At 50.5% G+C, this 12056-nt stretch overlaps 1 protein-coding gene across 1 annotated transcript in view; it reads right to left on the bottom strand.

The window, feature by feature from the left end:
• LOC136640365 (zinc finger protein ZFP2-like) overlaps positions 1–12056 on the bottom strand; it is a 246632-nt gene that overhangs the window by 152629 nt on the left and 81947 nt on the right. The gene's annotated exons all lie outside the window — the stretch shown is intronic.

Below are 12056 nucleotides of genomic sequence, written 5' to 3'. Positions count from 1 at the left end.
AGGGCTTTGGACTCATCACAGAAGCCACTGTCATCAGTGGGGGGAGGGGCTGGAGCAGGAAGTGGCTTCCCCACTCCCCCCCCTTCACCACTCTAGGAATCCGAAGTCACTCCTTTTAACCCTTGCAATGCCAGGGAGTGGAGAAGAAAGACTGCAGAGCATCCAAGGCTGGACCCTGCAGCTCCCAGGCTGGGAGGTGCAGCTCCTCTGGCCGGGCAGCCCCTCCTCCTCCTCCTCCTCCTCCTCCCCTATGCAAGCTGCACACCAGGGACATGTGGTGGATGAGGAGGCAGGTGAGGCAGAGCCTCCCCACTGGAATTCTTCAAAAAGCAGGGTGGGTAGGGAGGCAGGGAAGGCAGAGCCTCCTCACTAGAGTCCTTCAAAGTCCTTCCCCCCAATTCCTCACTTATAGAACTTCTCTTAATGATTTACAACAGGGGTGCTCAAACTTTCAACTTTAGGGATGCTGGACCTTTAACAAGTGTATAGAAGAGAGAATTTCAGCAGGTGCAGCTTGTCATCTGTGGGATGACAAGCTGCACCTGCTGAAATTCTCTCTTCTATACACTTCTTAAAGGTCCAGCACCCCTAAAGTTGAAAGTTTGAGCACCCCTGATTTACAAGATCAGAGAATCCATCACACAAGCCAGGATATGATGCTGAGATGGGGAGGCTAAAAAAATCCCCATAGAGGGCACTTTGCTAAAAGGAAAAGAAACCCCACAGAAGGTGTATTGGAATCGCAGAAGATCTGGTGAGGAGGCAGATGTGGTGTCAGCAGTGGCCCCTTTAAGGGTAAGCCCTGGGCATCCAGCAGAGTGTGCTGCACAGCTGCAGCCACTTGAAGGCAGTAAGGCCCTCAGGCATAAAAGCACCTGATGAAGGGAGAGTTTGGTGTTGGCAGCAGGAGGAGCAAAGCTTGAGGAAGGATAGACTGGACATTGGAAGCAGCAGCAGCAGCAGCAGCAGCAGCTGCTGCTGCTACTACTACTACTACTACTACTACTACTACTGGAGACACTAAGACTGGTGTTTGGCTGCTATGCCCAACACCTGCTGAGCACCAAGGGGCTGCTGTAGTGGCGGGAGGCTGCTGGCAGGAAGGAGGACCTCTGTAGGCTAAACAGGTGAGCTACCCTGGTGGTGGGTGTTGTACACTTCATACACTCCCAGGATTTTGGGGTGCTCAGAGTTCTTGGTTCTCGAACTCTAGAGCCCTCAAGGACCCCTGTTCAGTAGCACTGCCACTACCTTGTATGTGCCAGTGTCTCAGTCCAGGGACACTGAGACCCTCTAGGCTTCATTCTATCCCTTGCAGGCACTGAGCGCTCTCTTTAATTAAAGCCTCAGTCCTTGTTACTAGTCCTCAGTGAGGATTTGGTAGCTTGCTGAATGGCTAGGCAGGATTCTGAACCTTTGTCCCCAACAGACAATGAAACAACTTAGTAAAAGGATTTTTACTTAATTAAATACACAGGGTTCCATAAAGTTACAAAAGGCAGCAAATGCTAGAGGCATAAAACCCCTGGTTAACGTATCAGCATTAAAATAACAAAGGTAACTGGCTATCTCTATTATTCCCTCTCACCTGGGTCAGCTTTCTTTGGTAGATCTTTCCTCCAGGTTCCTATGAGACCACATGGCCCTGGTGGACCAGGCTCTTTCTCCAGGATGTTGCACCCACAACATTTTCCCACCAAACAGATCAAGACAAACACACCCCTTTGGGCTTTGTTCTTATACTTCACCTGCTAACAGGGTGGAGGTCACTCTGTACTTATTTAAACTGTCCAATCAGAAACCCTTGGGGCCAGAATCTTCCCGAAGTGGGGCTGGATGGTTGTCCTCTTAGTTCTTCCCCTCCCCACTGGAGATTCATGGGTGCCTTTCTGTCTGCATAGGTGCTACATTATCACCTTCCATTGAGTTGTAAATTCCTTGCTGCTAGGAACTGCAAGCCACTTCTCTATTACTGGTTTAGCTTGGTTCAGGCTTTACATGCTACTAGGCCTAAACTGTACATATTCATGACAGTGGGGTCCAGCAGTACTGCAGGGCAGAGAAAGAAGGGGAGCTAACTAGCTAAAAGTGGGTGTAATTCTCCAGGCAGAGCTTGGACTGGGAATCTGGCAGAACAGAAGGAGGCAGGTATGGATCAGGTGAGAATGAAACCCTTCCTGAGAGGGGGCAGGTGACAGAGAGGAAAGTCTGCTGAAAAACCCAAAGAAGTGTGGTTGATGATCAGATCTCCAAAGCCTCCTTAGCTTGGTGCTTCTCTGTGGGTTCTCCTTCCAGTAGGACGATCCTGACCTGCGTGTCTGCATGCACAAGGGGGAGAATGGCCAGAAGGAATCTGGCCAGGGGGATGAAAATATGCACCCGCCCTAGTGACTCTCTTTCCCGCAGGACAAGTGGCTTCTCCTCTCTCTGCCACCCTTCAGAAAGAGCTGCGACCTCTTCAGGCCTATCCTGGTCAGGGAGTAATGAAGGGACAGGACCGTGGCTCTCTGCAGACTCAGAGTCAACGACTGTTGAGACTCAAAGACCTTTGGCCAAACTCTCTGTCTCTCTGTTTCTCTCTCTCTCTCTCTCACACACACACACACACACACACACACACACACACACACACACCAGGAATGAACTCAGATCTTCCCCCACACACACACACCAGGAATGAACTCAGATCTTCCCCCCCACTGCAAAACCCACTCTTTCAGAGAAACTAAGGGCCCAATCCTATCTAACTTTCCAGCACTGATGCAACCATTCCAATGAGGTCCCCTCTGTAGCCTGCAGTGGGGAAAGGTCATGGCGGCCTCCTCGAGATAAGGGAATGTTCTTCCTTTACCTTTGGATTGGGCCCTTAGTGAGAAAACAGCACTGGGTCAGTCAGCTTCCTCTAAGTCTGGAGTGACCCCCCCCCCCGGCTGCCAATAAAGCTGGTGTGTGTGTGTGGGGAAAGAGAACCACATAAAAAGCCCCCAGGCAGGGGCACCAAGCAGCAGCAGAGACTGGACTGCAGATGCCCCTTTCCAAAAAAGACTCTGTGCCCTCTGACCATTCTGGGGCAGTGCAGGAGGCAGAAGTGTAACTAGAGGGGGTGCAAAACAATAGGTGTTGCATGGAGCATCATCATAGTGTGCAAGAGGTCCCTTCCCACTGGGGTGACACTCTGTGCAACACTCAGTGCTTTGCACCCCCTCTAGCTATGCTACTGACATGGCCAATTAATAAGTGGCCAAAGTAACACGTCCAACTGTAAGATCTTTGGGGAAGACAATGTCTCTGCTCCCGCTGGCCTTGGCTTTTTCTTTCTCCTCCTCTATCCTATGGACGCTGTAGGTTGTCCCAAACTAACATAAGAACAGCCCCACTGGGTCAGGCATGGGAGAACCACCTCCCCTCATGCAACCCACCACCTGGGAAGGCGGGGCACTGCATCCTAGGTTAGGGAGAGCAGAATGCCCCCTTCCTCCATCAAAAACTGGAATTTACAGGCAAGAGACCTTTGGCTTCTCTGTTAGAGGCAGGGGCTATTCCTCCTCATGGGATTTGCCTGAGCTGTAGATCTGTAGGGCCGGAAGGTGTAGAGTAGCTTCCAATTTCAGCACCTTTTCCAGCACTGGTCCTGCCATGAGAGGGAGCCGGAGAAGCTGCCCAATCCACTTGGTGTCACTTGGTGAAAGTGTGGACTAAGGACCACCTGGCCTCCCCTTTTATTGTATTTCTGGTTAGGCTGCTTTGACATTGAGGAAGTATTCGAAAATACTTTCTCTGAGTACTCTAAAAGAAATTACCTTTTTTTTATTCCTCTCTGTATGAATTATTTATCAAGTACTTCATTTTCAACAGAAGATTCTGTCTCTGTATCAATCATCTACTCATCAAATCCCTAATTCATCCGGCCCATTTTCCCTTCACGCGCCAAAAGTCCATGAATGGTTCCCAATTCGCCATCAAAGTCTTTACTGACCTCTCTTATAGAAAAGCTGCTAGTTTCTCCATTTCAGCCATGTCCAACATCTTGACCCCCCCATTCTTCAACTGAAGCCATCTCTGGAACCTTTCAGTGCTTCACATACAATATCCTTGCTATGGTTGTCAGATATAAAAATGTAGCTTCAAAATCTTTCTGAATACAATCAGGGAATGATTCCCAACAGAAAAGCTTCTGGTTTCATTTGTAGAATTACCCCGAGTATCAGTGGCATTTGCTGGTGTATCAAAGTTCAAACTTTTTGCCTTGCTACATGTCCACCACCTGTGATAAAACGATCCTTCTTGTGGTTGACACTTCCAGTCTCTATTAGCTACATTTTCATACATCTTTGCTAATCTAGCTGGTGTCGTATGAGATCCATACATCATTTTATAAAGATTCTCTTAAAGATTTATAATTAGAATAAACTTCAATCTTTTGGTCCATAAACTTTCCCACTGCTCCATGCCTATCCTACGACCTGCATTTCCAGCCCCCTTTCTCATAAATTCCTTAACCCAGTGGTTCTCAAACTGGGGGGTTGCGACGCCCCAGCCAGAGAGCCATGGTTTCTGCCCCCTTACGGGGCGGAGAGGGGGGAGGCAGCGACGCAATCGCTAGAATCCCGTTGCTGTTGAGGGGCTCGGGGGCTTGCTTAGACTTACCAGAGCCTGCAGCAGGTTCCCAGGGGTGTGGGGAGCAGACAACGATTGTGACCCACTCCTGGTTTGCGATTGCGAAACCGGAAGTGGGTCGTGGTTGTTATTTTGACTGTCTCAGCATGTTGGGGAGCCCTGCGGAGGCTGGCACGGGGCTCCTCACACCTCCGGGAGCCTGCTGCAGGCTCTGGTACATCTAAGCAAGCCCCCGAGCCCCTTGACAGTCATGTGATCGCATTGCTGGCTCCCCTCTTCCCCACAAGAACTTACAGCGGGGCTCAAACTCCCTGAGAATTTCAGAACCGCTGCCTTAACCTATTGCTCTTCTGTCTCCTGCTCAATACTGACCTGCACCTAATTTCTTGACAAGAATTTTTATTCCAAACTTCATGATACACAGTTCTTAACTAGTGTCAAGCAACTGACACAAGTCTCAGCCTGAGACCCAAGAAGCAACTAGGGATGGGTGCAGCGTGCAGGACCAGTGGCGCGGCTAGAGGGCGCGCAAAGTACTTTGCAGGTGCCTGCACACACCCTGTAAGCGATCCCCCTCCCTCCCCTTCGAAGCCGTTCCGGGCAGGGGGAGCAAGGTGAGGCATGTGCCCAGAAGGCCTCCCTGGAATGCTCTCAGAAGGCGCATGCCTTCGTTTTGCTCCCCTGCCCAGGGTGGCCCTGAAGGGGAGGGAGAGGGATCACTTGCAGGATGCGTTCTGCACCTGCAACACTTAGTGCTTTGCACCCTGTCATGAATATGTGCAGTTCAGGCCTAGTAGCATTGCAAAGCCTGAACCAAAGTAACCCAGTAACATAGAAGTGGCTTGAATCCTAGCTGAAAGGAATTTACAACTCGATGGATGGTGACAAGGTGGCACTTCTGTAGACTGCAAGGCACCCATCAGAGTGGGATGCAGCTGTAGACTTCCAATAATAATAATAATAATAATAATAATAACTTTATTTTTACCCCGCCTTTCTCCCCGAAGGGACTCAATAGGAGGGGGGAACTAAGAGGATAGCTTTCAACCCCACTTTGCGAAGATTCTGTCTTCAAGGGTTTCTAATTGGACAGTTTGAAATGAGTAGAGAGTCACACCATCCTGTTGGCATGAGAAGTATAAGAACAGAGCCGGGGGGGGGGGGTGTCTTGGCTCTTTGTCTTCGTCTTGGTATTTGACGTGGGTGCACATCCTGCCCCAGGCCAGAACCATGTGGCCTCATAGGTAACTGAGAGCTGAAAGATCTACAAAAGAAGCTGACCAGGTGAGAGTTAGGAAGTAATAGAGATAGCCAGTTAGCTTTATTGTTCTGTGCTGATATGTTTCCTAGAAGTTTTTATGCCTCTAGCATTTGCTGCCTTTTGTAACTTTTTGTAACCCTTTGTACTTAATAAAGTAAAAATCCTTTTACCATGTTGGTTCATTGTCTGTTGGGGACAAAGCTTCAGAATCCTGCCTAGCCGTTCAGCAAGCTACCAAAAATCCTCATTGTGGACTAGTGAGGACTGAGACTTTAAGTTAAGAAAGTGCTCAGTGCCTACAAGGGATATAGTTAAGCCTAGAGAGTCTCCGTTTCCCTGGACCGAGGCACTGGCTCTTACAGGGTAGTGGCAGTACTACCGAACAGGGATCTTTGAGGGCTCTAGGGTTCAGAACCAACAACTCTGAGCACCCAAAACCCTGGGAGTGAGACCAAGTATAAGACACACCCCCTCTAGCTATGCCACTGGCCTGTGGCTCAATTAATCTCTAAACCCAGCCTGCTTAAGCAGGGTCAAAGCCATCCGTTCAAGGCGGATGCATGTGTCAGGGTCAGAGGTCATGTAATTAGAATGCAACCTTAATGCACAGGAGCTACATGCAATTCCTTAGGCAGCTTTTGCAAAGGACATTAATATATCCCCCAGGCACAAGTCTCAGTTTGCCTCTGTGATTCCCCATATTCTCCACTTCTTTTCTGTGCATTTTCTGTCCATTTCCCTAACTTGCCAGCAGCAACCTGTGCCATTCAGCTGCTCTCACCCCAAGCAGCATTCAGGAATTGCCCTTTTGGTTTGCCAAATCCCATAAGCCTGGGGTGGGGGACCAGATTCAAGGAGAACAGAGTGCCTCTACCCTGAACCACTGCACAGAAGAGGGAATCTTGGCAGGTGCAGCTCAGCATGGAAGGGTTTCAAAAGTGGCACCAAGAGGCCTTCCTGGAAGGGGACAGAACAGTAAGGAGAGGCCCCCCCAAGCATGCAATCAGGGGCTCGCCAACACATGCAAATTTCGGCTCAGTTTCCCCAGTCCCAGTGGAAGCAGAACCACCATTTCATGCTAAGGAGTCACTCGGCCCCAGCATGGAGTTGCTAAACGTGAATGTTTTTCACAAGGGATCCTTCCTTGTAAGCCAGCGAGAGGGAAACCGCTGGGGGTGGGAACAGCCTACAAATAAAGTCACCTAAGAGCAGATCCAACATGGAGAATGCGGGGGGGGGGGAGCTGTTGCAGCTTGTCTTCTCAGCCCCCTCCCCATTTCCCTCACTGGCTGGTTCAGCCCTTCTGCCCACCTCCCCCCTTCCAGTCTTTACACTGCCCCCAAGCCCCCCCCCTACAAATAAAGCCACCTAAGAGCGGATCCAAAGGGGAGCATGTAGGGATGGCTGCAGCTTGTCTTCCCAGTCCCCTCCCCACCTCTCCTATTCCAGTCTTTACACTGCCCCCCAAACCCCCCACCCTACCAAAAAGCCACCTAAGAGCAGATCCAGCATGGAGAATGCGGGGGGGGGGCGGTTGCAGCTTGTCTTCTCAGCCCCCTCCCCATTTCCCTCACTGACTGGTTACAGCCCTTGTGCCCACTGCCCCCCAAACCCCCCACCCTACCAAAAAGCCACCTAAGAGCCGATCCAACATGGAGCATGCGGGGGAGGGGGCTGCAGATTGTCTTCTCAGCCCCCTCCCCATTTCCTTCACTGGCTGAGCTGTGACCCTGGGCTTCCCTCCCCCCGGGGGGCTCCTCTCCCACCCCTCTGGGCTCCCCTTCACTCCAAGGGTCATCCACTCACCCAGAGACACTGCTGCCTCCACACACGAGGGTGGGGAAGACAAAGGAAGCAGCAGATCAGGAAGTGGCTTGCCTTAACATCCCCCCCTTTGCCTCTCTGAGAACCCAGAGTCGCTCCTTTTAACCCTCGGAGTGCCGGCCAGCCCAGAGCAGAAATACTTTGCAGAGCATACAAGTCTGGACCCAGGTGGGACAGGGATGCATCTCCTCTGGCCAGGCACCCCTCCTCCTTCCCACCTATTAATTTTGTTCCAAACTTCATGATACACAGTTGTTCACTAGTGTCGAGCAACTGACACAAGTCTCAGCCCGAGACCCAAGTAGCAACTAGGGATGGGTGCAGGACCAGTGGCGCGGCTAGAGGGCACGCAAAGTACTTGCAAACTGTGCCATTCAGCTGCTCTCACCCCAGGCAGGAATTGCCCTTTTGGTTTGCCAAATCCCATAATCCTGGGGTGGGGGACCAGATTCAAGGAGAACAGAATGCCTTTGCCCTGGACCATTGCACATAAGAGGGAATCCTGGCAGGTGCAGCTTACCATGGAAGGGTTTCAAAAGTGGCACCATGAGGCCTTCCTGCAACAAGGTCATCCAAGCTAGAGATGCCAGGATGGATGTTGAAGTAGCAAACAGAGAAACTCTTATCACAGAGATAAAAGAACTTCGAAACAACTGGAAATGCATATGGAATGAAGCCAAATTGGTTGCATCAAATCTAAATATAGAAATAACACTATCCCACAGAGGTGATGGAGTTAGGTGCCAGAGGGCAAGGCCACATGATGGCAATACACCTGATACTGACTTGGAAGAAATGGATGGCACAGATGATACTCCAGAAGAGGCCTGTTTTAGAAAGTGTGTGCTTGATGTTTTGGTGGACCTTGTTATAGCAGGATTCACCGTCCGCTTCAATGCTGTTAATCAGTTGGCAGAAAAATTTGATTTCTTGTGGCAGTATCTCTCCATGTCTGCATGTGATGCGGAGAGAAAAGTTTTATCTTTGTCAGAATAATATCCTGCTGACCTTAATAGTGATGACTTTGGAAAAGAAATGCAACTTTTCCATCAGTGCATAAAACAAATTTTGGAACTGCACAGTTAAAACCATTAGATCTGTTGAACTTGTTAACAGAGTACAGACTAGGTGACCTGTTTCCAAATGTCTGTATTAGTTTAAGAATATTGTGAACAATTCCAGTGGCAGTAGCTTCTGCAGAGCAGCCTTTTAGCAAACTAAACCTAATTAAGAATTATTTAAGATCTACAGTGTCTCAGGCCGTCTTGTGGACTTGGCCAGGCTAAATATCGAATCAAGCATTGCCAGAACAATTATTTTCCATGTTGTGATTCAAAACTTTTCACAGAAAAAGGCCAGGAGAGCTTTTTGCAAAGTAAATAGTAAAGCTACAATTCAATACATGTATTCCAGGGAGTAAGCCTTATTGAACACAATGAGGCTTACTTATGAGTAGACATGAATAGGATTGCACTGTAAGTGTCTTAATAATAGTTATGTCTTCTGGTGATCATATTTGCATATTAATATAAAATGATGCTTCAATGTGAATTCTGTCTCCTTATCTGTATTGTTCTTTCTCATTCTTTTATTTATTTATATTTATTATACCCATCAACCCCCATTGCTGCCCTCCCCCTTGTTGACCCCTCCCCCTGTGGGAAGGGGCCCAAAAGAAACTTTGTACCCCCTGACAAAATACCTCTCAGAGGCCCTGCTGTGTGCACTGGGGTGGGGCAGGAAAGGGATCACCACAGCCAGGGGCACCTCCTTGCAAAGCTGGGGTGGGAATTCTGTGCAGTGCACACAGGATACACGTGTCTAAGGATTCACACAACACCTGAGCCCAGAGGCACACCTGGAGGGTCTGTCCTTGTTGGCACAACACCCAGGCTGGGTCACGCCTGAGAGGGTGCAAAGGACACGTGACACGCGACCTGCAGCATTCTCATGAGCCACCATCTGAATGCACAGAGGCTCAGAACACTCCAGCTTCCCATGCAGACTGAGCACCCCCTAGTGACACCTCTGGCACACAGCAGGCTTCAGGGGGCGGGGCTCCGCCTGGAACTGTGACGTCACCAGGGCAAACCTGCTGCTGGCTGCGGTTGCTAGGCAACGCTGTAAACCTGGACCAACTGAACAGAACGGCTACTGGGAGGGGTTGCTAGGCGACGGACAATGCGGGCCACTGAGAGAGGTTCAGGTGGAGGCTGGGAAGCGCCTCCCCCACAGTCTCCCCAGAGGATGCCTCAGGCCTCCCAGGCAGAGGACACACTGGTGAAGTGCCACTTCTCTTCCCAACCCCAACAGCCCGCCAGTCAGAAAGGCCAGAGGCAGGATGGGGGGCCCTGCCATTGCCCCTGCCCTCAGGGGAGCCTGGCTGGCTGATGGCTGGCTGGCTGGCAGAGGGCAGTGCCCTGACAGAGCTCCTCCTGTCTGATGGCTGCCTGCTCCACAGGCACAAGAACAGGACGGCGGGGAGGGGCACCCCCTCCCGACCAGCCCAGAGGAGAAACACTTTGCAGAGCATCCAAGTCTGGACCCAGGTGGGACAGGGATGCATCTCCTCTGGCCAGGCAACCCTCCTCCTTCCCACCTATTATTATTTTTGTTCCAATTGTTACGCAGGACCAAAGAGACTACTGACACCAACGAAAGGTTTAAGGCCTTTATTGTTCGGAATGGAACCTTAACCAAATGAAAACACAACCTAGTTCCCAATTCCCTGAGGACCTCAGGCAGGCAGGCAGGCACTATGCAGGCAGGAGGCAGCAGGACTTGAGGCCAAGGGGCTGGGTGATTGCTCCCTGGTTCTCTGTGTGGCTCTTCCAGGGGCTCCTTGTTGCAACTCTCTCCTCAGGCTCAGATTTCAGCTCTCAGCAGCATGGTCTCTCCCAGCTCAGTCTTGAAGCTCCTCTCAGCAAGGCTTCCCTGGTGGTCTATCCCAGCCCAGTCTTGTGCAGCCCCTTTTATAGGCCTCTGCACGCAGCAGCCTCTATCTTCCCTCTACGGGTACTGCAGCCTCCTCTCCTCCAGCAGTTTTCCCTCAGGTCCTCCTCAGTCAAACTCAACTTTTTTTACACATAACACAAACTTCATGATACACAGTTGTTAACTAGTGTCCAGCAACTGACACAAGTCTCAGCCCGAGACCCAAGTAGCAACTAGGGATGGGTGCAGTGCGCAGGACCAGTGGCGCGGCTAGAGGGCACGCAAAGTACTTGCAACCTGTGCCATTCGGCTGCTCTCACCCCAGGCAGGAATTGCCTTTTGGTTTGACAAATCCCATATGCAGATTTGAAGAGGGAATCTTGGCAGGTGCAGCTCAGCATGGAAGGGTTCAAAAGTGACACCAAGAGGCCTTCCTGAAAGGGGACAGAACAATAAGGAAAGGCCCCCCCACACACACACACACATAAATGCAATCAGGGGCTCGCCAACACATGCAAATTTCAGCTGAGTTTTCCCAGTCCCAGTGGAAGCAGAACCACCATTTCATGCTAAGGAGTCACTTGGCCCCAGCATGGAGTTCCTAAACGTGAATGTTTTTCACAAGGGATCCTTCCTTGTAAGCCAGTGAGAGGGAAACCACTGGGGGTGGGAATTCTGGCAGCTGAGGATCCAGGTTCAAATCCCTGCTCAGCCACAGCTGGCTGACCTGGGCCACTCTCTCTCGCTCTCTCAGCCCACCTACCTCACAGGATTGTTGTGAGGACAAAAGGAAGGAAGGAACCATGGGCACCACCCAGAGCTCCTTGGAGGAAGTGTGGAATGAAAAGGTGAACTATAAACAAATTGGCTGTGGCCTCAGCCAAGGAGGAGTGGCAAAAAGCCTTCAAAGGACACGTGAGCAATGGCTGCCTCACAGCAACTGATCAGAGTCTAAGAAGGAAGCAGGGCTGAGAAAAGTCTGAACTCACTGACTGGGACCTTCTTGGCCTGTCTTGTGACTTCTCTTTTGCAATGTTGCTGGACAAAGGCCAGCCTCTGAACATCAATCTGCCAAATCAGCGAAGTGTTTTGTTTCAACACCCAGAGGTCAACTCATCTGGGGAATTCAGAACAAGAGGCCAGAATGACCACTGTGGGGCCATCAACCGGACTGCAGAGCAAACAACATCAGAGTGCCTCTAGTTTGCCTCCAGAGTGCCCTGGAGAGACTCTAGTTTGCCTCTAGAGTGCCCTGGAGAGACTTCGGAGATAAGGAGCCTGAAAAGATAGTTCCTCCAGCAGGTGAGCTAGCTTTGTTACACATTCTTGTAACATTGTAATGCCATTGTACGAATGAATGGTAAGGCCACACCAGGAGTACTGTGTCTAATTCTGGTCACCACTTCTGAAAAAGGATATA

The sequence above is a fragment of the Tiliqua scincoides genome, chromosome 2, assembly GCF_035046505.1.
Source record: "Tiliqua scincoides isolate rTilSci1 chromosome 2, rTilSci1.hap2, whole genome shotgun sequence".
Lineage (NCBI taxonomy): Eukaryota > Metazoa > Chordata > Lepidosauria > Squamata > Scincidae > Tiliqua > Tiliqua scincoides.
Note: the sequence above shows the minus strand (reverse complement) of the source record. Positions and strands in the feature narration are given on the sequence as shown.